Below are 25271 nucleotides of genomic sequence, written 5' to 3'. Positions count from 1 at the left end.
CTCCACACCATCCCATCACACAAACCCCGGGTTGAGCTCGGAGTGAAGGTCTCTCCGCACAGTCCCATCACACAACGCCCGGGATCAGAAACAGAGAGAAGCTTCGTACAGACCGTCCCATCACACTCTCCCGTGGTCAGACTCGGAGTGATGCTCCCTCCACATCATCCCCTCACACAGTGCAGGGTTCAGACAAAGACTGAAGCTTCATAGACACAGACCCGTCATACAGTCCCGGGGTCAGACACAGAGTGAAGCTCCCTCTACCCCGTCCCATTACAGAGCCACACGGTCAGACACAGAGTGAAGCTCCCCCCACACCTTACAATCACACACTCCCCGGGTCAGACACAGAGAGAAGCTCCCTCCACATCGTCCCATCACACACTCCCGGGGTCAGACACATAGTGAATCTCCATCCACACCGTCCCATCACACACTCCGGGGGTCAGACACAGAGTGAATCTCCCTCCACACCGTCCCAACACACAATCCCGGGGCCAGACACAGAGTGAATCACCATCCATACCGTCCCATCACACACTCCCGGGGTCAGACACAGTGAAGCTCCCTCCACACATACCATCACACACTCCCCGGGTCAGACACAGAGTGAAGCTCCCTCCACACCTTACCATCACACACATGCGGGGTCAGACTCAGAGTGAATCTCCATCCACACCGTCCCATCTCACTCTCCCGTGGTCAGACTCGGAGTGATGCACCCTACACATCATCCCCTCACATAGTGCCGGGTTCAGACAAAGACTGAAGCTTCATAGACACAGACCCGTCATACACTCCCGGGGTCAGACACAGAGTGAAGCTCCCTCCACACCGTCCCATCACACACTCCCGGGGTCAGACACAGGGTGAATTTCCCTCCACACCGTCCCATCACACACTTCCGTGGTCAGACACAGAGTGAAGCTCCCTCCACACCGTCCCATCACACACTCCCGGGGTCAGACACAGGGTGAATTTACCTCCACACCGTCCCATCACACACTTCCGTGGTCAGACACAGAGTGAATCTCCCTCCACACCGTCCCATCACACACTCCCGGGGTCAGACACAGATTGAATCTCCATCCACACTGTCCCATCACACACTCCCGGGGTCAGACACAGAGTGAATTTCCCTCCACACCGTCCCATCACACACTCCCGTGGTCAGACCCAGAGTGAATCTCCCTCCACACCGTCCCATCACACACTCCCGGGATCAGACACAGAGTGAATCTCCATCCACACTGTCCCATCACACACTCCCGGGGTCAGACACAGAGCGAAGCTCCCTCCACACCGTCCCATCACACACTTCCGTGGTCAGACACAGAGTGAATCTCCCTCCACACCGTCCCATCACACACTCCCGGGGTCAGACACAGAGTGAATCTCCATCCACACTGTCCCATCACACACTCCCGGGGTCAGACACAGAGCGAAGCTCCCTCCACACCTTACCATCACACACATGCGGGGTCAGCAACGGATGAAGCTCCCCTACGCACGGCCCCACCACTATATCCCGCAGTCAGAAACAGAGCGACTGTCCGTCCACTCCGACCCAGCGCACAGTCCCTCGGTCAGACGAATAGTGAAGCTCCACAACACACGGTCCCATTCCACTCTCCCGGGGTGAGACACAGAGTGAATCTCTCTCCACACCGTCCCATCACACACTCCCGGGGTCAGTCACAGAGTGAATCTCCCTCCACAACGTCCCATCACACAGTCCCGGGGTCAGACACAGAGTGAATCTCCCCCCACACCGTCCCATCACACACTCCCGGGGTCAGACACAGAGTGAATCTCCCTCCACACCGTCCCATCACAAACTCCCGGGTTCAGACACAGACACAATCTGCCGCCTCACGGTCCGCTAGCACTGTAACGGACTCAGAAAGACAGCGAATCTCCATCTTCACTCCCTCTCTCCCCTCTCACCAATCACCAGCACTTCAGCGTTCCTGTAGTCTCCAACAGTGTGTCTGTCTCAGAGATAATAAGTGTGTGTGAGACCAGAGGTAGAACTGAGGATGTTGGGGGAGGAGAGAGAGGGCTGTGGACGGGTGTTCAGTTTGCAGTCACTGGGAGGGCGAGGTAATAAACCACACGAGTGGCCTTTGCTCGCAGAGACGTAGAGAAGCTGACAAACGAGAGATCGATATCCGGTGCAAATGAGAAGAAATAAAACCAAAGGTGTGCATGGAGATTCACGCTGTGTCTGACCCCGGGAGTGTGTGATGGGACGGTGTGGAGGCTGCTTCACTCTGTGTCTGACCCCGGGAGTGTGTGAGGGGACGGTGCGGAGGGAGATTCACGCTGTGTCTGACCCCGCGAGTGTGTGATGGGACGGTGTGGAGGGTGATTCACTCTGTGTCTGACCCCGGGAGTGTGTGAGGGGACGGTGCGGAGGGAGCTTCACTCTGTGTCTGACCCCTGGAGTGTGTGATGGGTCGGTGTGGAGGGAGATTCACACTGTGGCTGACCCCGGGAGTGTGTGATGGGACGGTGTGGTTGGAGATTCACTCTGTGTCTGACCTCGGGAGTGTGTGATGGGTCGGTGTGGAGGGAGATTCTCACTGTGTCTGACCCCGGGAGTGTGTGATGGGACGGTGTGGAGGAAGATTCAGTCTGTGTCTGACCCCGGGAGAGTGGGATAGGACGGTGTGGAGGGAGATTCACTCTGTGTCTGACCCCTTGAGTGTGTGATGGGACGGTGTAGAGGGAGATTCACTCTATGTCTCATCCCGAGAGTATGTGACGGGACGGTGTAGAGGGAGAGTCAATCGGTGCCTGATCCCGGGAAAATATGATAGGACGCTGTGGAGGGACATTCTCTATGTGTCCGACCCCCGTGCTATGAAATGGGATTGAGTGGAGGGAGATTCACTTTGGTGTGGATATCTCAAACATCTCTGTTCCTCTTCTAAATTTATTTCAAGACGCTTTTCAACAGAGTTAGAACAATGTTGCTTAGCCCACCGTTTGTTCTGAAAAATAGTACCGGTAAACTCTGAATGTGACTTCACAGCGTCAATTGCATATGCGGGTAATCAGACACCGATTGGGAATCCTCGCTCACATGCCCATCACACATTCCAGGCATCAGGTCAAAAGTAAGATCCCGCCAAACTGTCCGGTCACACACACTCGGAGGGTTGGAGTCAGAGTGAAGCTCCTCATGCACTGTCCTTTTCAAATAGTCCTGTTGGTAGACATAGAGAGAAGTTCCTAACACATCCTCCCAAAACACATACCCGGGATCAGACACAGAGTCAAGATCCCAAAACACAGTCCCAGCGCATACTAACTGCGACAGACACAGAATAAAGTTGTTTCCACACCGTCCCATCACACAATCCTGAGTTAAGACACAGAATGAATCTCTCCCCGCACCATCCCATCCCGGGGTCAGGCACAGAGTAAAGCTCCCTCCACACATACCATCACACACTCCCCGGGTCAGACACAGAGTGAAGCTCCCTCCACACCTTACCATCACACACATGCGGGGTCAGACACAGAGTGAATCTCCATCCACACCGTCCCATCTCACTCTCCCGTGGTCAGACTCGGAGTGATGCACCCTACACATCATCCCCTCACATAGTGCCGGGTTCAGACAAAGACTGAAGCTTCATAGACACAGACCCGTCATACACTCCCGGGGTCAGACACAGAGTGAAGCTCCCTCCACACCGTCCCATCACACACTCCCGGGGTCAGACACAGGGTGAATTTCCCTCCACACCGTCCCATCACACACTTCCGTGGTCAGACACAGAGTGAAGCTCCCTCCACACCGTCCCATCACACACTCCCGGGGTCAGACACAGGGTGAATTTACCTCCACACCGTCCCATCACACACTTCCGTGGTCAGACACAGAGTGAATCTCCCTCCACACCGTCCCATCACACACTCCCGGGGTCAGACACAGATTGAATCTCCATCCACACTGTCCCATCACACTCTCCCGGGGTCAGACACAGAGTGAATTTCCCTCCACACCGTCCCATCACACACTCCCGTGGTCAGACACAGAGTGAATCTCCCTCCACACCGTCCCATCACACACTCCCGGGGTCAGACACAGAGTGAATCTCCATCCACACTGTCCCATCACACACTCCCGGGGTCAGACACAGAGCGAAGCTCCCTCCACACCGTCCCATCACACACTTCCGTGGTCAGACACAGAGTGAATCTCCCTCCACACCGTCCCATCACACACTCCCGGGGTCAGACACAGAGTGATTCTCCATCCACACTGTCCCATCACACACTCCCGGGGTCAGACGCAGAGCGAAGCTCCCTCCACACCTTACCATCACACACATGCGGGGTCAGCAACGGATGAAGCTCCCCTACGCACGGCCCCACCACTATATCCCGCAGTCAGAAACAGAGCGACTGTCCGTCCACTCCGACCCAGCGCACAGTCCCTCGGTCAGACGAATAGTGAAGCTCCACAACACACGGTCCCATTCCACTCTCCCGGGGTGAGACACAGAGTGAATCTCTCTCCACACCGTCCCATCACACACTCCCGGGGTCAGTCACAGAGTGAATCTCCCTCCACATCGTCCCATCACACAGTCCCGGGGTCAGACACAGAGTGAATCTCCCCCCACACCGTCCCATCACACACTCCCTGGGTCAGACACAGAGTGAATCTCCCTCCACACCGTCCCAACACACATTCCCGGGGTCAGACACAGAGTGAATCTCCCTCCACATCGTCCCATCACACACTCCCTGGGTCAGACACAGAGTGAATCTCCCTCCACATCGTCCCATCACACAGTCCAGGGGTCAGACACAGAGTGAATCTCCCCCCACACCGTCCCATCACACACTCCCGGGGTCAGACACAGAGTGAATCTCCCTCCACACCGTCCCATCACAAACTCCCGGGTTCAGACACAGACACAATCTGCCGCCTCACGGTCCGCTAGCACTGTAACGGACTCAGAAAGACAGCGAATCTCCATCTTCACTCCCTCTCTCCCCTCTCACCAATCACCAGCACTTCAGCGTTCCTGTAGTCTCCAACAGTGTGTCTGTCTCAGAGATAATAAGTGTGTGTGAGACCAGAGGTAGAACTGAGGATGTTGGGGGAGGAGAGAGAGGGCTGTGGACGGGTGTTCAGTTTGCAGTCACTGGGAGGGCGAGGTAATAAACCACACGAGTGGCCTTTGCTCGCAGAGACGTAGAGAAGCTGACAAACGAGAGATCGATATCCGGTGCAAATGAGAAGAAATAAAACCAAAGGTGTGCATGGAGATTCACGCTGTGTCTGACCCCGGGAGTGTATGATGGGACGGTGTGGAGGGTGCTTCACTCTGTGTCTGACCCCGGGAGTGTGTGATGGGACGGTGTGGAGGGTGATTCACTCTGTGTCTGACCCCGGGAGTGTGTGAGGGGACGGTGCGGAGGGAGCTTCACTCTGTGTCTGACCCCTGGAGTGTGTGATGGGTCGGTGTGGAGGGAGATTCACACTGTGGCTGACCCCGGGAGTGTGTGATGGGACGGTGTGGTTGGAGATTCACTCTGTCTCTGACCTCGGGAGTGTGTGATGGGTCGGTGTGGAGGGAGATTCTCACTGTGTCTGACCCCGGGAGTGTGTGATGGGACGGTGTGGAGGAAGATTCACTCTGTGTCTGACCCCGGGAGAGTGGGATAGGACGGTGTGGAGGGAGATTCACTCTGTGTCTGACCCCTTGAGTGTGTGATGGGACGGTGTAGAGGGAGATTCACTCTATGTCTGATCCCGAGAGTATGTGACGGGACGGTGTAGAGGGAGAGTCAATCGGTGCCTGATCCCGGGAAAATATGATAGGACGCTGTGGAGGGACATTCTCTATGTGTCCGACCCCCGTGCTATGAAATGGGATTGAGTGGAGGGAGATTCACTTTGGTGTGGATATCTCACACATCTCTGTTCCTCTTTTAAATTTATTTCAAGACGCTTTTCAACAGAATTAGAACAATGTTGCTTAGCCCATCGTCTGTTCTGAAAAATAGTACCAGTAAACTATGAATTTGACTTCACAGCGTCAATTACATCCGCGGGTAATGAGACACAGAATGGGAATACTCGCACACATGCCCATCACACATTCCAGGCATCAGGTCAAAAGTAAGATCCCGCCAAACTGCCCGATCACACACACTCGGAGGGTTGGAGTCAGAGTGAAGCTCCTCATGCACTCTGCTTTTCAAATAGTCCTGCTGGCAGACATAGAGAGAAGTTCCTAACACATTCTCCCAAAACACATACGCGGGATCAGACACAGAGTCAAGATCCCAAACACAGTCCCAGCGCATACTAACTGCGCCAGACACAGAATAAAGTTGTTTCCACACCGTCCCATCACACAATCCTGACGTAAGACACAGAATGAATCTCCCCCCGCACCGTCCCTTCCCGTGGTCAGGCACAGAGTTAAACTCCCTTCACACCGTTCTATCACGCAACTTCGGTGTCAGAACGTGAGTAACGCTCCCTCCACACCGTCCCGTCACCCACTCCCGGGGTCAGGCACATAGTGAAGCTCCCTCCACTCAGTCCCGTCACACACTCCCGGTGTCATACACAGAGTGAAGCTCCCTCTACACCGTTTGATCACACGCTGCCGGGGCCAGACACAGAGTTAATCTGCCGCCTCATAGACGGATTGAGGGACAGGGCGAAACTCCCTCTGCACTCCATCTCGCCCCTCTCACCAATCACCAGTTTTTCAGGGTTCCTGTAGTCTCCAGCTGTGTGTCTGTCTCAAAGATAATAAGTGTGTGTGAGACCAGAGGTAGAACTGAGGAGGGAGGGGGAGCGTAGAGAGTGCTGTGGACAGGTGGTGATTTTGCAGTCACTGGGACACTGGGAGGAAATGGTTTGAAACAACACGACCGGCCTCTATGCACAGAGACGTAGAGAAACTGAGAACCGAGAGATAGGTGTCCGGTGGAAATGAGCCGAAATAACACCAACGGTATGTAAGGGACTTGACCATGTGTCTGACCCCGAGAGTGTGTGATCGGACGGTATAGAACATAGAACAGAAAACAGCACCGCACATTGCAGGCCCTTCGGCCCACAAAGTTGTGCCGACCGTTATGCCCTGCCTCCCATATGAACCCCGAACGTAAATTCCTCCATATAGCTGTCTAGTAGTCTCTTAAATTTAACTAGTGTATGTGTATCCACCAATGACTCAGGCAGTGCATTCCATGCACCAACCACTCTCTGTGTAAAAACACCTTCCTCTATTATCCCCCTTGAATTTCCCACCCCTTACCTTAAAGCTATGACCTCTTGTATTGAGCAGTGGTGCCCTGTCCACTTCATTTATTCCTCTTAATATCTTATATTCCTCTATCAAGTCTCCTCTCATCCTTCATCTCTCCAGAGAGTAAAACACTAGCTCCATTAATCTCTGATCATGATGCGTGCTCTCTAAACCAGAGAGCATACTGGCAAATCTCCTCTGTACGCTTTCCAATGCTTCCACATCCTCTCTATAGGGAAGCGAGCAGAATTGGGCACAGTAATCCAAGTGTAGCGTGACCAGAGTTTTACAGAGCTGCATCATTACCCGCGACTCTTAAACTCTATCCCCTGACTCCACTGGAATTCGTAACTAGCCGATCTACTGTGAGGCAACTTTCATGAATCTCTGGACGTGTACCCCCTGATCCCTCTGCTTCTCCACACTACCAAGTATCCTGCCATTTACTTTGTACTCTGCCTTGGAGTTTCTCCTTCCAAAATGCACAATCTCTGACTTGTTGAACCGTGTTGAACTCCATCTACCAATTCTCAACCAAGTTCTGCATCCTATCAATGTCTCTCTGCAATCTTCGGAATTCCTCTACACTATCCACTACGCTACCAAATTTTATGTCGTCTGCAAACTTGCCAATTCACCCTTCTACACCCACATCCAGGTCGTTAATAAAAATCACGAAAAGTAGAGATCCCCGAACCGATCCTTGTGGGACACGACTGGTCACAAACTTCCAATTCGAATTTACTCCCTGTACCAGAACCCTCCTCTTTCTGCAGCCAAGCCAATTCTGAATCCACCTGGACTAACTTCCCTGGATCCCATGCCTTCTGACTTTCTGAATAAGCCTACCGTGAGGAACCTTGTTAACTGCCTTACTAAACTACATGTAGATCACATCCACTGCACTACCCTTAGTTATATGCCTGGTCACCTCCTCAGAGATCTCTATCCGGCTTGTTAGACACGGCGTGCTCTTCACAAGGCTATGCTGACTGTCCCTGATCAGATGATGATTGTCAAATGCCCATAGAATCAATCTCTAAGAAGATTTTCCAAACGCTTTCCCACCACGGACGTAAGGCTCACTGGTCTATAAATTACCCGGACTATCCCTACTTACCTATTTGAAGAAGGGGACAACATGTGCCTCCCTGCAATCCTGCGGTACCATTCCCGTGGACAACGAGGACAAAATGGTCCTAGCGAGCCAGAGGCTCAGGAATCTTTTCTTCGCCTCGTGGAGCAGCCTGGGCAATATTCCTTCAAGCTCCGGGGAATTACCAACACTAAATTATTTTAACAACTCCAACGCCTACTCTCCCTTAATACAAACGTGCTCCAGAACATCAACCTCACTCATATAATCCTCACCGAAAAAAGTTCTGTCACATCAGTGAATAACGAAGACAATTAATTATTGAGGACCCCGCTCTATTTCGCAGCCTCCAGGCACATCTTCCCATCTTTGTCCCTAATCGGTCCTATCTTCACTCCTCTCATCTTTTTGTACCTAACGTAATTGAATAATGCCTTGGGGTTTTCCTTTATCCGACTCGCCAAGGCCTTCTCATGTCCCCTTCTTGGTCTCCTCAGACCCTTCTCAAGCTCCTTTCATGCTACCCTTAATTCGTCAATAGCCCCTTCTGATCCTTGCTTCCAAAACGTTATGTATGCTGCCTTCTTCCACCTGACTGGATTTTCCACCTCACTTGTTATCCACCCTACCATACTATATCATAGGGGGACAAATTAATCCATAACATCCGCGAGAGATCCATAAACATCGACCACGTGTCCATACTACATTTCCCTGCAGAAACATCATCCCAATTCACACAGGCATGTTCTAAATTTATAGCCTCATAATTTGTCCTTCCACAGGTGAAATGTTCTCCGCCCTATCTGTGTTTTTACCATTTTCTGTGAGGCAAATGGAAGCAGTTAAACTCTCTGACTGATACCGGGAGTGTGTAATGGGACGGCGTGGTGGGAGATTCACCACGTGTCTGACCACGGGAGTGTGTGATGAAACGGTGTGGAAGGAACTTCACCTTGTGTTTGACCCCGGGAATATGTGATGAGAGAGCAAGGAGTGAGGTCCAATGCTTGTTTGGCCCCAGTGTGTGTAACGGGATGCCTTAGAGGGAGCTTCAATCTGTGCCTGACCCCGGGAGTGTGTGATGGGACAGTGTGGAGGGAGATTCACTTTGTGTCTGACCCGGTGGTGTGTAATGGGTCAGTGTGGAGGGAGATTCACTCTGTGTCTGACAGCGGAAGTGTGTGATGGGACGGTGTGGAGGGTGATTTACTGTGTGTCTTACCCCGAGAGTGTGTGATGGGGCGGTGTAGAGGGAGATTCAGTCTGGTGTGTAAGTATCTTCTGTGTGGCTCACACATACCTCTTCCTCTTTTGAATGTATTTCAAGACGCTTGAAAACAGAGTTAGAACTGTGATGCCTCGTCCAATCGACTTTTCTGGAAAAGAGAATCAATTTACAGTGAATTTACATCCGCCGGTAGTCAAACACAGAATGGGGATCCTTTCACAATGCGCCATCACATATTCCCGGCGTCAGCTGCAAAGAGAAGATCCCCCCGAACCGCCCGATCACAGAGACAGAGATTAGAGACAGAGTGAAGCTCCCTCTGCACTCTCCCATCAAATCGTCCTGTTCACATACATAAAGAGAACTTCCCAAAACACTCTCCTAAAACACATTGCCGGGATCAGACATGGAGTCAAGATCGCAAAGTCCAGTCCCAGCACCTACAAACAGCATTAGGCAAAGAGTAAAGTTGCTTCCTCAACGTCCGAACTCAGACTCAAGAGCTCAGACACAGAGTGCAGCCCCCTCCACACCATCCCATCACACAAACCCCGGGTTGAGCTCGGAGTGAAGGTCTCTCCGCACAGTCCCATCACACAACGCCCGGGATCAGAAACAGAGAGAAGCTTCGTACAGACCGTCCCATCACACACTCCCGGGGTCAGACACAGGGTGAATCTCCCTCCGCACCGTCCCATCACACACTCCCGGGGTCAGACACAGGGTGAATTTCCCTCCACACCGTCCCATCACACACTTCCGTGGTCAGACACAGAGTGAAGCTCCCTCCACACCGTCCCATCACACACTCCCGGGGTCAGACACAGGGTGAATTTACCTCCACACCGTCCCATCACACACTTCCGTGGTCAGACACAGAGTGAATCTCCCTCCACACCGTCCCATCACAGACTCCCGGGGTCAGACACAGATTGAATCTCCATCCACACTGTCCCATCACACACTCCCGGGGTCAGACACAGATTGAATCTCCATCCACACTGTCCCATCACACACTCCCGGGTTCAGACACAGAGTGAATTTCCCTCCACACCGTCCCATCACACACTCCCGGGGTCAGACACAGAGTGAATCTCCATCCACACTGTCCCATCAAACACTCCCGGGGTCAGACACAGAGCGAAGCTCCCTCCACACCGTCCCATCACACACTTCCGTGGTCAGACACAGAGTGAATATCCCTCCACACCGTCCCATCACACACTCCCGGGGTCAGACACAGAGTGAATCTCCATCCACACTGTCCCATCACACACTCCCGGGGTCAGACACAGAGCGAAGCTCCCTCCACACCTTACCATCACACACATGCCGGGTCAGCAACGGATGAAGCTCCCCTACGCCCGGCCCCACCACTATATCCCGCAGTCAGAAACAGAGCGACTGTCCGTCCACTCCGACCCAGCGCACAGTCCCTCGGACAGACGAATAGTGAAGCTCCACAACACACGGTCCCATTCCACTCTCCCGGGGTGAGACACAGAGTGAATCTCTCTCCACACCGTCCCATCACACAGTCCCGGGGTCAGTCACAGAGTGAATCTCCCTCCACATCGTCCCATCACACAGTCCCGGGGTCAGACACAGAGTGAATCTCCCTCCACACCGTCCCATCACACACTCCCTGGGTCAGACACAGAGTGAATCTCCCTCCACACCGTCCCATCACATACTCCCTGGGTCAGACACAGAGTGGATATCCCTCCACACCGTCCCATCACACACTCCCAGGGTCAGACACAGAGTGAAGCTTCATAGACACAGACCCGTCATACACTCCCGGGGTCAGACACAGAGTGAAGGTCCCTCTACCCCATCCCATAACACAGCCCCACGGTCAGACACAGAGTGAATCTCCCTCCACACAGTCCCATCACACACTCCCGGGTCAGACACAGAGTGAATCTCCCTCCACACCGTCCCATCACACACTCCCTGGGTCAGACACAGAGTGAATCTCCCTCCACACCGTCCCAGCACACACTCCCGGGGATAGACACAGAGTGAATCTCCCTCCACACCGTCCCATCACACAATCCCGGGATCGGACACCGAGTGAATCTCCCTCCGCACTGTCCCATCACACACTCCCGGGGTCAGACACTGAGAGAATCTACCTCCACAGCGTCCCATCCCACACTCCCGGGGTGAGACACAGAGTGAATCTCCCTCCACACCATCCCATCACACACTCCCGGGGTCAGACACAGAGTGAAGCTCCACACCACACCGTCCCATCACACACTCCCGGGGTCAGACACAGAGTGAAGCTCCACACCACATCGTCCCATCACACACTCCCTGGGTCAGACACAGAGTGAAGCTCCACACCACATCGTCCCATCACACACTCCCGGGGTCAGGCACAGAGTGAATCTCCTTCCACAGAGTCCCATCACTCAGGCCCGTGGTCAGACACAGACAGAATCTGCCGCCTCACAGTCCGCTAACACTGTAACGGATTCTGTAAGAGACAGAATCTCCCTGTTCACTCCCTCTCTCCCTTCTCACCTCTCACCAGCACTTCATCATTCCTGTAGTCTCCGACAGTGTGTCTGACTCAGAGATAATAAGTGTGTGGGAGAACAGAGGTAGAGCTGTGGAAGGATGGAGAGTAGAGAGAGACTGTGGAGTGGCGGTCAGTTTGCAGTCACTGGGAGTTCAAGTTAATTAACCACACGACGGGCCTTTGCTCGCAGAGACGTAGAGAAGCTAACAACCGAGAGATCGATATCCGGTGCAAATGGGAAGAAATAACACCAATGGTGTACAAGGAGATTCTCCATGTGTGTGACCCCGGGAGTGTGTGATGGGACGGTGTGGAGGGAGTTTCAGTCTGTGTCTGACCCCGGGAGTGTGTGATGGGACGGTGTGGAGGGAGATTCACTCTGTGTCTGACCCCGGGAGTGTGTGTTGGGACGGTGTGTAAGGAGATTCACCATGTGTCTGACCCCGGAGGTGTGTGATTGGGCGGTTTACAGGGAGCATCACTCGGTTTCTCACCAAGGATTTGTGTGGTGGAACGCTGTGGAGGGAGATTCATTCTCTGTCTGACCACGGGAATTTGTGTTGGGACGGTATGGAGGGAGATTCATTCTCTGTCTGACCACTGGAGTGTGTGATGGGACGGGTTGGAGGGAGCTTCAGTCTGGTGTGTATGTATCTTCTGTGTGGCTCACACATACAGTGTGATTTACACAGACAGTGTGTGTCTCTCAGAGATAATAAGTGTGTGTGAGACCAGAGGTAGAACTGAGGAAGGTGGGGGAGGAGAGCGAGGGCTGTGGTGGGGTGTTCAGTTTGCAGTCACTGGGAGGGCGAGGTAATAAACCACACGACTGGCCTTTGCTCGCAGAGATGTAGAGAAGCTGACAACCGAGAGATCGATATCCGGTGCAAAAGAGAAGAAATAACAACAAAGGCGTGCAAGGAGATTCACCATGTGGCTGACCCCGGGAATGTGTAGTGGGACGTTGTGGAGGGAGATTCATTCTGTGTCTGATCCCGGAAGTGTGTGATGGGATGATGAGGAAAGAGCTTCACTATGTACCAAAATCCGGGATTACTTGCTGGGGAGGGTTACAGGGAGCATCACTCTGTTTCTGACCAAGGGTGTATGTCGTGGGACGTTGTGGAGGGAGATTCATTCTATATCTGACCCCGGGAGTGTGTGATGGGGCCGTGTGGAGGGAGACTCACTCTGTGTCTGACCCCGGGAGTGTGTGATGGGGCCGTGTGGAGGGAGATTCACTCTGTGCCTGACCCGGGGAGTGTGTGATGGCACGGTGCGGAAGGTGATTCGCTGTGTGTCTGAACCCGGGAGGGTGTGATGGGACGGGTTGGAGGGAGATGCACTCAGTGTCTGTCCCGGGGATTGTGTGATGGGACGGTGCGGAGGGAGATTCACTCTGTGTCTGACCCGGGGAATGTGTGATGGGACGGGTTGGAGGGAGCTTCAGTCTGGTGTGTATGTATCTTCTGTGTGGCTCACAGATACCTCTTCCTCTTTTGAATGTATTTCAAGACGCTTGAAAAGAGAGTTAGAATAGTGATGCCTCGTCGAATTGTCTTTTCTGGAAAGAAAACCAATTTACAGTGAATCTCTCTCCATACCTTCCATTACATCCGCCGGTAGTCAGACACAGAATGGGGATACTTTCACACCGGCCCATCACACATTCCCGGCGTCAGCTGTAAAGAGAAGATCCCTCCGAACCGCCCGATCTCAGAGACAGAGTTTGAAGATAGAGTGAAGCTCCCACTGCACTCTCCCATCAAATCGTCCTGTTGAAGTACTTAAAGAGAAATTCCCGAAACACTCTCCTAAAAAACTTTCCCGGGATCAGACATGGAGTCAAGATCGCAAAGCACAGTAACAGCACATACAAGCAGAATTAGGCACACAGTAAAGTTGCTTCCTCACAGTCCGATCTCAAAATCCCGAGGTCAGACACAGAGAAGGTTCCTACACACCGACCTATCACACTCTCCCGGGAGCAGACACGGACTGATGCTCCCTCCACATCATCCCATCGCACAGTTGCGGTGTCAGACAAAGAATGAAGCTCCATACCACCGACCCGTCATTCACTCCCGTGGTCTGACACAGAGTGAAGCTCCCTCTACTGAGAACCATTACACAGCCACACGGTCAGACACTGTGTGAAGCACCCTCCAAACCGTTCGATCACACACTTGCGGGGTCAGACACAGAGTGAATCTCCGTCCACACCGTCCCATCACTCACTCCCGGGGTCAGACACAGAGTGAATCTCCCTCCACACCATCCCATCACACACTCCCGGGGTCAGCCACAGAGTGAATCTCCCTCCACACCGTCCCAGCACTCACTCCCGGGGTCAGACACAGAGTGAATCTCCCTCCACACCGTCCCATCCCACACTCCCGGGTTCAGACACTGACACAATCTGCCGCCTCACAGTCCGCTAACACTGTAACGGACTCAGAAAGAGAGCGAATCTCCATCTTCAATCCCTCTCTCCCCTCTCACCAATCACCAGCACTTCAGCGTTCCTGTAGTCTCCAACAGTGTGTCTGTCTCAGAGATAATAAGTGTGTGTGAGACCAGAGATAGAACTGAGGAAGGTGGGGGAGTAGAGAGAGGGCTGTGGACGGGTGTTCAGTTTGGAGTCACTGGGAGGGCGAGGTAATAAACCACACGACTGGCCTTTGCTCGCAGACACGTAGAGAAGCTGACAATCGAGAGGTCGATATCCGGTGCAAATGAGAAGAAATAAAACTAAAGGTGTGCAAGGAGATTCACCATGTGTCTGACCCAGAGAGTGGGTGAGGGGACGGTGCGGAGGGAGCTTCTCTCTGTGTCTGACCCCGGGAGTGTGTGATTGGCTGGTAGTGGGGGGAGATTCACTCCATGTCTGACCCCGGAGTTGTGTGATGGGACGGTGTGGGGGGAGATTCACTCTGTGTCTGACCCCGTGAGTGTGTGATGGGACAGTGTAGAGGGAGATTCACTCTGTGGCTGACCCCGGGAGTGTGGGATAGGACGGTGTGGAGGGAGATTCACTCTGTGTCTGACCCCTTGAGTGTGTGATGGGACGGTGTAGAGGGAGATTCACTCTATGTCTGATCCCGAGAGTATGTGACGGGACGGTGTAGAGGGAGAGTCAATCGGTGCCTGATCCCGGGAAAATATGATAGGACGCTGTGGAGGGACATTCTCTATGTGTCCGACCCCCGTGCTATGAAATGGGATTGAGTGGAGGGAGATTCACTTTGGTGTGGATATCTCACACATCTCTGTTCCTCTTTTAAATTTATTTCAAGACGCTTTTCAACAGAATTAGAACAATGTTGCTTAGCCCATCGTCTGTTCTGAAAAATAGTACCAGTAAACTATGAATTTGACTTCACAGCGTCAATTACATCCGCGGGTAATGAGACACAGAATGGGAATACTCGCACACATGCCCATCACACATTCCAGGCATCAGGTCAAAAGTAAGATCCCGCCAAACTGCCCGATCACACACACTCGGAGGGTTGGAGTCAGAGTGAAGCTCCTCATGCACTCTGCTTTTCAAATAGTCCTGCTGGCAGACATAGAGAGACGTTCCTAACACATTCTCCCAAAACACATACGCGGGATCAGACACAGAGTCAAGATCCCAAACACAGTCCCAGCGCATACTAACTGCGCCAGACACAGAATAAAGTTGTTTCCACACCGTCCCATCACACAATCCTGACGTAAGACACAGAATGAATCTCCCCCCGCACCGTCCCTTCCCGTGGTCAGGCACAGAGTTAAACTCCCTTCACACCGTTCTATCACGCAACTTCGGTGTCAGAACCTGAGTAACGCTCCCTCCACACCGTCCCGTCACCCACTCCCGGGGTCAGGCACATAGTGAAGCTCCCTCCACTCAGTCCCGTCACACACTCCCGGTGTCATACACAGAGTGAAGCTCCCTCTACACCGTTTGATCACACGCTGCCGGGGCCAGACACAGAGTTAATCTGCCGCCTCATAGACGGATTGAGGGACAGGGCGAAACTCCCTCTGCACTCCATCTCGCCCCTCTCACCAATCACCAGTTTTTCAGGGTTCCTGTAGTCTCCAGCTGTGTGTCTGTCTCAAAGATAATAAGTGTGTGTGAGACCAGAGGTAGAACTGAGGAGGGAGGGGGAGCGTAGAGAGTGCTGTGGACAGGTGGTGATTTTGCAGTCACTGGGACACTGGGAGGAAATGGTTTGAAACAACACGACCGGCCTCTATGCACAGAGACGTAGAGAAACTGAGAACCGAGAGATAGGTGTCCGGTGGAAATGAGCCGAAATAACACCAACGGTAAGGGACTTGACCATGTGTCTGACCCCGAGAGTGTGTGATCGGACGGTATAGAACATAGAACAGAAAACAGCACCGCACATTGCAGGCCCTTCGGCCCACAAAGTTGTGCCGACCGTTATGCCCTGCCTCCCATATGAACCCCGAACGTAAATTCCTCCATATAGCTGTCTAGTAGTCTCTTAAATTTAACTAGTGTATGTGTATCCACCAATGACTCAGGCAGTGCATTCCATGCACCAACCACTCTCTGTGTAAAAACACCTTCCTCTATTATCCCCCTTGAATTTCCCACCCCTTACCTTAAAGCTATGACCTCTTGTATTGAGCAGTGGTGCCCTGTCCACTTCATTTATTCCTCTTAATATCTTATATTCCTCTATCAAGTCTCCTCTCATCCTCCATCTCTCCAGAGAGTAAAACACTAGCTCCATTAATCTCTGATCATGATGCGTGCTCTCTAAACCAGAGAGCATACTGGCAAATCTCCTCTGTACGCTTTCCAATGCTTCCACATCCTCTCTATAGGGAAGCGAGCAGAATTGGGCACAGTAATCCAAGTGTAGCGTGACCAGAGTTTTACAGAGCTGCATCATTACCCGCGACTCTTAAACTCTATCCCCTGACTCCACTGGAATTCGTAACTAGCCGATCTACTGTGAGGCAACTTTCATGAATCTCTGGACGTGTACCCCCTGATCCCTCTGCTTCTCCACACTACCAAGTATCCTGCCATTTACTTTGTACTCTGCCTTGGAGTTTCTCCTTCCAAAATGCACAATCTCTGACTTGTTGAACCGTGTTGAACTCCATCTACCAATTCTCAACCAAGTTCTGCATCCTATCAATGTCTCTCTGCAATCTTCGGAATTCCTCTACACTATCCACTACGCTACCAAATTTTATGTCGTCTGCAAACTTGCCAATTCACCCTTCTACACCCACATCCAGGTCGTTAATAAAAATCACGAAAAGTAGAGATCCCCGAACCGATCCTTGTGGGACACGACTGGTCACAAACTTCCAATTCGAATTTACTCCCTGTACCAGAACCCTCCTCTTTCTGCAGCCAAGCCAATTCTGAATCCACCTGGACTAACTTCCCTGGATCCCATGCCTTCTGACTTTCTGAATAAGCCTACCGTGAGGAACCTTGTTAACTGCCTTACTAAACTACATGTAGATCACATCCACTGCACTACCCTTAGTTATATGCCTGGTCACCTCCTCAGAGATCTCTATCCGGCTTGTTAGACACGGCGTGCTCTTCACAAGGCTATGCTGACTGTCCCTGATCAGATGATGATTGTCAAATGCCCATAGAATCAATCTCTAAGAAGATTTTCCAAACGCTTTCCCACCACGGACGTAAGGCTCACTGGTCTATAAATTACCCGGACTATCCCTACTTACCTATTTGAAGAAGGGGACAACATGTGCCTCCCTGCAATCCTGCGGTACCATTCCCGTGGACAACGAGGACAAAATGGTCCTAGCGAGCCAGAGGCTCAGGAATCTTTTCTTCGCCTCGTGGAGCAGCCTGGGCAATATTCCTTCAAGCTCCGGGGAATTACCAACACTAAATTATTTTAACAACTCCAACGCCTACTCTCCCTTAATACAAACGTGCTCCAGAACATCAACCTCACTCATATAATCCTCACCGAAAAAAGTTCTGTCACATCAGTGAATAACGAAGACAATTAATTATTGAGGACCCCGCTCTATTTCGCAGCCTCCAGGCACATCTTCCCATCTTTGTCCCTAATCGGTCCTATCTTCACTCCTCTCATCTTTTTGTACCTAACGTAATTGAATAATGCCTTGGGGTTTTCCTTTATCCGACTCGCCAAGGCCTTCTCATGTCCCCTTCTTGGTCTCCTCAGACCCTTCTCAAGCTCCTTTCATGCTACCCTTAATTCGTCAATAGCCCCTTCTGATCCTTGCTTCCAAAACGTTATGTATGCTGCCTTCTTCCACCTGACTGGATTTTCCACCTCACTTGTTATCCACCCTACCATACTATATCATAGGGGGACAAATTAATCCATAACATCCGCGAGAGATCCATAAACATCGACCACGTGTCCATACTACATTTCCCTGCAGAAACATCATCCCAATTCACACAGGCATGTTCTAAATTTATAGCCTCATAATTTGTCCTTCCACAGGTGAAATGTTCTCCGCCCTATCTGTGTTTTTACCATTTTCTGTGAGGCAAATGGAAGCAGTTAAACTCTCTGACTGATACCGGGAGTGTGTAATGGGACGGCGTGGTGGGAGATTCACCACGTGTCTGACCACGGGAGTGTGTGATGAAACGGTGTGGAAGGAACTTCACCTTGTGTTTGACCCCGGGAATATGTGATGAGAGAGCAAGGAGTGAGGTCCAATGCTTGTTTGGCCCCAGTGTGTGTAACGGGATGCCTTAGAGGGAGCTTCAATCTGTGCCTGACCCCGGGAGTGTGTGATGGGACAGTGTGGAGGGAGATTCACTTTGTGTCTGACCCGGTGGTGTGTAATGGGTCAGTGTGGAGGGAGATTCACTCTGTGTCTGACAGCGGAAGTGTGTGATGGGACGGTGTGGAGGGTGATTTACTGTGTGTCTTACCCCGAGAGTGTGTGATGGGGCGGTGTAGAGGGAGATTCAGTCTGGTGTGTAAGTATCTTCTGTGTGGCTCACACATACCTCTTCCTCTTTTGAATGTATTTCAAGACGCTTGAAAACAGAGTTAGAACTGTGATGCCTCGTCCAATCGACTTTTCTGGAAAAGAGAATCAATTTACAGTGAATTTACATCCGCCGGTAGTCAAACACAGAATGGGGATCCTTTCACAATGCGCCATCACATATTCCCGGCGTCAGCTGCAAAGGGAAGATCCCCCCGAACCGCCCGATCACAGAGACAGAGATTAGAGACAGAGTGAAGCTCCCTCTGCACTCTCCCATCAAATCGTCCTGTTCACATACATAAAGAGAACTTCCCGAAACACTCTCCTAAAACACATTGCCGGGATCAGACATGGAGTCAAGATCGCAAAGTCCAGTCCCAGCACCTACAAACAGCATTAGGCAAAGAGTAAAGTTGCTTCCTCAACGTCCGAACTCAGACTCAAGAGCTCAGACACAGAGTGCAGCCCCCTCCACACCATCCCATCACACAAACCCCGGGTTGAGCTCGGAGTGAAGGTCTCTCCGCACAGTCCCATCACACAACGCCCGGGATCAGAAACAGAGAGAAGCTTCGTACAGACCGTCCCATCACACTCTCCCGTGGTCAGACTCGGAGTGATGCTCCCTCCACATCATCCCCTCACACAGTGCCGGGTTCAGACAAAGACTGAAGCGTCATAGACACAGACCCGTCATACAGACCCGGGGTCAGACACAGAGTGAAGCTCCCTCCACACCGTCCCATCACACACTCCCGGGGTCAGACACAGGGTGAATCTCCCTCCGCACCGTCCCATCACACACTCCCGGGGTCAGACACAGGGTGAATTTCCCTCCACACCGTCCCATCACACACTTCCGTGGTCAGACACAGAGTGAAGCTCCCTCCACACCGTCCCATCACACACTCCCGGGGTCAGACACAGGGTGAATTTACCTCCACACCGTCCCATCACACACTTCCGTGGTCAGACACAGAGTGAATCTCCCTCCACACCGTCCCATCACACACTCCCGGGGTCAGACACAGGGTGAATTTCCCTCCACACCGTCCCATCACACACTTCCGTGGTCAGACACAGAGTGAAGCTCCCTCCACACCGTCCCATCACACACTCCCGGGGTCAGACACAGATTGAATCTCCATCCACACTGTCCCATCACACACTCCCGGGGTCAGACACAGAGTGAATCTCCATCCACACTGTCCCATCACACACTCCCGGGGTCAGACACAGAGCGAAGCTCCCTCCACACCTTACCATCACACACATGCCGGGTCAGCAACGGATGAAGCTCCCCTACGCCCGGCCCCACCACTATATCCCGCAGTCAGAAACAGAGCGACTGTCCGTCCACTCCGACCCAGCGCACAGTCCCTCGGACAGACGAATAGTGAAGCTCCACAACACACGGTCCCATTCCACTCTCCCGGGGTGAGACACAGAGTGAATCTCTCTCCACACCGTCCCATCACACAGTCCCGGGGTCAGTCACAGAGTGAATCTCCCTCCACATCGTCCCATCACACAGTCCCGGGGTCAGACACAGAGTGAATCTCCCTCCACACCGTCCCATCACACACTCCCTGGGTCAGACACAGAGTGAATCTCCCTCCACACCGTCCCATCACACACTCCCGGGGTCAGTCACAGAGTGAATCTCCCTCCACACCGTCCCATCACATACTCCCTGGGTCAGACACAGAGTGGATATCCCTCCACACCGTCCCATCACACACTCCCAGGGTCAGACACAGAGTGAAGCTTCATAGACACAGACCCGTCATACACTCCCGGGGTCAGACACAGAGTGAAGGTCCCTCTACCCCATCCCATAACACAGCCCCACGGTCAGACACAGAGTGAATCTCCCTCCACACAGTCCCATCACACACTCCCGGGTCAGACACAGAGTGAATCTCCCTCCACACCGTCCCATCACACACTCCCTGGGTCAGACACAGAGTGAATCTCCCTCCACACCGTCCCAGCACACACTCCCGGGGATAGACACAGAGTGAATCTCCCTCCACACCGTCCCATCACACAATCCCGGGATCGGACACCGAGTGAATCTCCCTCCGCACTGTCCCATCACACACTCCCGGGGTCAGACACTGAGAGAATCTACCTCCACAGCGTCCCATCCCACACTCCCGGGGTGAGACACAGAGTGAATCTCCCTCCACACCATCCCATCACACACTCCCGGGGTCAGACACAGAGTGAAGCTCCACACCACACCGTCCCATCACACACTCCCGGGGTCAGACACAGAGTGAAGCTCCACACCACATCGTCCCATCACACACTCCCTGGGTCAGACACAGAGTGAAGCTCCACACCACATCGTCCCATCACACACTCCCGGGGTCAGGCACAGAGTGAATCTCCTTCCACAGAGTCCCATCACTCAGGCCCGTGGTCAGACACAGACAGAATCTGCCGCCTCACAGTCCGCTAACACTGTAACGGATTCTGTAAGAGACAGAATCTCCCTGTTCACTCCCTCTCTCCCTTCTCACCTCTCACCAGCACTTCATCATTCCTGTAGTCTCCGACAGTGTGTCTGTCTCAGAGATAATAAGTGTGTGGGAGAACAGAGGTAGAGCTGTGGAAGGATGGAGAGTAGAGAGAGACTGTGGAGTGGCGGTCAGTTTGCAGTCACTGGGAGTTCAAGTTAATTAACCACACGACGGGCCTTTGCTCGCAGAGACGTAGAGAAGCTAACAACCGAGAGATCGATATCCGGTGCAAATGGGAAGAAATAACACCAATGGTGTACAAGGAGATTCTCCATGTGTGTGACCCCGGGAGTGTGTGATGGGACGGTGTGGAGGGAGTTTCAGTCTGTGTCTGACCCCGGGAGTGTGTGATGGGACGGTGTGGAGGGAGATTCACTCTGTGTCTGACCCCGGGAGTGTGTGTTGGGACGGTGTGTAAGGAGATTCACCATGTGTCTGACCCCGGAGGTGTGTGATTGGGCGGTTTACAGGGAGCATCACTCGGTTTCTCACCAAGGATTTGTGTGGTGGAACGCTGTGGAGGGAGCTTCTGTCTGGTGTGTATGTATCTTCTGTGTGGCTCACACATACAGTGTGATTTACACAGACAGTGTGTGTCTCTCAGAGATAATAAGTGTGTGTGAGACCAGAGGTAGAACTGAGGAAGGTGGGGGAGGAGAGCGAGGGCTGTGGTGGGGTGTTCAGTTTGCAGTCACTGGGAGGGCGAGGTAATAAACCACACGACTGGCCTTTGCTCGCAGAGATGTAGAGAAGCTGACAACCGAGAGATCGATATCCGGTGCAAATGAGAAGAAATAACAACAAAGGCGTGCAAGGAGATTCACCATGTGGCTGACCCCGGGAATGTGTAGTGGGACGTTGTGGAGGGAGATTCATTCTGTGTCTGATCCCGGAAGTGTGTGATGGGATGATGAGGAAAGAGCTTCACTATGTACCAAAATCCGGGATTACTTGCTGGGGAGGGTTACAGGGAGCATCACTCTGTTTCTGACCAAGGGTGTATGTCGTGGGACGTTGTGGAGGGAGATTCATTCTATATCTGACCCCGGGAGTGTGTGATGGGGCCGTGTGGAGGGAGACTCACTCTGTGTCTGACCCCGGGAGTGTGTGATGGGGCCGTGTGGAGGGAGATTCACTCTGTGCCTGACCCGGGGAGTGTGTGATGGCACGGTGCGGAAGGTGATTCGCTGTGTGTCTGAACCCGGGAGGGTGTGATGGGACGGGTTGGAGGGAGATTCACTCTGTGTCTGACCCGGGGAATGTGTGATGGGACGGGTTGGAGGGAGCTTCAGTCTGGTGTGTATGTATCTTCTGTGTGGCTCACAGATACCTCTTCCTCTTTTGAATGTATTTCAAGACGCTTGAAAAGAGAGTTAGAATAGTGATGCCTCGTCGAATTGTCTTTTCTGGAAAGAAAACCAATTTACAGTGAATCTCTCTCCATACCTTCCATTACATCCGCCGGTAGTCAGACACAGAATGGGGATACTTTCACACCGGCCCATCACACATTCCCGGCGTCAGCTGTAAAGAGAAGATCCCTCCGAACCGCCCGATCTCAGAGACAGAGTTTGAAGATAGAGTGAAGCTCCCACTGCACTCTCCCATCAAATCGTCCTGTTGAAGTACTTAAAGAGAAATTCCCGAAACACTCTCCTAAAAAACTTTCCCGGGATCAGACATGGAGTCAAGATCGCAAAGCACAGTAACAGCACATACAAGCAGAATTAGGCACACAGTAAAGTTGCTTCCTCACAGTCCGATCTCAAAATCCCGAGGTCAGACACAGAGAAGGTTCCTACACACCGACCTATCACACTCTCCCGGGAGCAGACACGGACTGATGCTCCCTCCACATCATCCCATCGCACAGTTGCGGTGTCAGACAAAGAATGAAGCTCCATACCACCGACCCGTCATTCACTCCCGTGGTCTGACACAGAGTGAAGCTCCCTCTACTGAGAACCATTACACAGCCACACGGTCAGACACTGTGTGAAGCACCCTCCAAACCGTTCGATCACACACTTGCGGGGTCAGACACAGAGTGAATCTCCGTCCACACCGTCCCATCACTCACTCCCGGGGTCAGACACAGAGTGAATCTCCCTCCACACCATCCCATCACACACTCCCGGGGTCAGCCACAGAGTGAATCTCCCTCCACACCGTCCCAGCACTCACTCCCGGGGTCAGACACAGAGTGAATCTCCCTCCACACCGTCCCATCCCACACTCCCGGGTTCAGACACTGACACAATCTGCCGCCTCACAGTCCGCTAACACTGTAACGGACTCAGAAAGAGAGCGAATCTCCATCTTCAATCCCTCTCTCCCCTCTCACCAATCACCAGCACTTCAGCGTTCCTGTAGTCTCCAACAGTGTGTCTGTCTCAGAGATAATAAGTGTGTGTGAGACCAGAGATAGAACTGAGGAAGGTGGGGGAGTAGAGAGAGGGCTGTGGACGGGTGTTCAGTTTGGAGTCACTGGGAGGGCGAGGTAATAAACCACACGACTGGCCTTTGCTCGCAGACACGTAGAGAAGCTGACAATCGAGAGGTCGATATCCGGTGCAAATGAGAAGAAATAAAACTAAAGGTGTGCAAGGAGATTCACCATGTGTCTGACCCAGAGAGTGGGTGAGGGGACGGTGCGGAGGGAGCTTCTCTCTGTGTCTGACCCCGGGAGTGTGTGATTGGCTGGTAGTGGGGGGAGATTCACTCCATGTCTGACCCCGGAGTTGTGTGATGGGACGGTGTGGGGGGAGATTCACTCTGTGTCTGACCCCGTGAGTGTGTGATGGGACAGTGTAGAGGGAGATTCACTCTGTGGCTGACCCCGGGAGTGTGGGATAGGACGTTGCGGAGGGAGATTCACTCTGTGTCTGACCCCGTGAGTGTGTGATGGGACGGTGTAGAGGGAGATTCACTCTGTGTCTGTCCCCGAGGTTTGTGATAGGATGGTGTGAAAGGAGCTTCACTTTGTGTCTGACCCCGGGAGTGTGTGATGGGACGGTGCGGAGGGAGATTCACTCTGTGTCTGACCCCGGGAGTGTGTGATGGGACGGTGTGGAAGGAAATTCACTCTGTGTCTGACCCAGAGAGTGGGTGAGGGGACGGTGCGGAGGGAGCTTCTCTCTGTGTCTGACCCCGGGAGTGTGTGATTGGCTGGTAGTGGGGGGAGATTCACTCCATGTCTGACCCCGGAGTTGTGTGATGGGATGGTGTGGGGGGAGATTCACTCTGTGTCTGACCCCGTGAGTGTGTGATGGGACAGTGTAGAGGGAGATTCACTCTGTGTCTGACCCCGGGAGTGTGTGATTGGCTGGTAGTGGGAGGAGATTCACTCCATGTCTGACCCCGGAGTTGTGTGATGGGACGGTGTGGGGGGAGATTCACTCTGTGTCTGACCCCGTGAGTGTGTGATGGGACAGTGTAGAGGGAGATTCACTCTGTGGCTGAACCCGGGAGTGTGGGATAGGACGTTGTGGAGGGAGATTCACTCTGTGTCTGACCCCGTGAGTGTGTGATGGGACGGTGTAGAGGGAGATTCACTCTGTGTCTGTCCCCGAGGTTTGTGATAGGATGGTGT

Source organism: Hemitrygon akajei, unplaced genomic scaffold (genome assembly GCF_048418815.1).
Source record: "Hemitrygon akajei unplaced genomic scaffold, sHemAka1.3 Scf000036, whole genome shotgun sequence".
Taxonomy (NCBI): Eukaryota; Metazoa; Chordata; class Chondrichthyes; order Myliobatiformes; family Dasyatidae; genus Hemitrygon; species Hemitrygon akajei.
The sequence above is the reverse complement of the archived record's forward strand: the minus strand, read 5'-3'. Positions refer to the sequence as shown.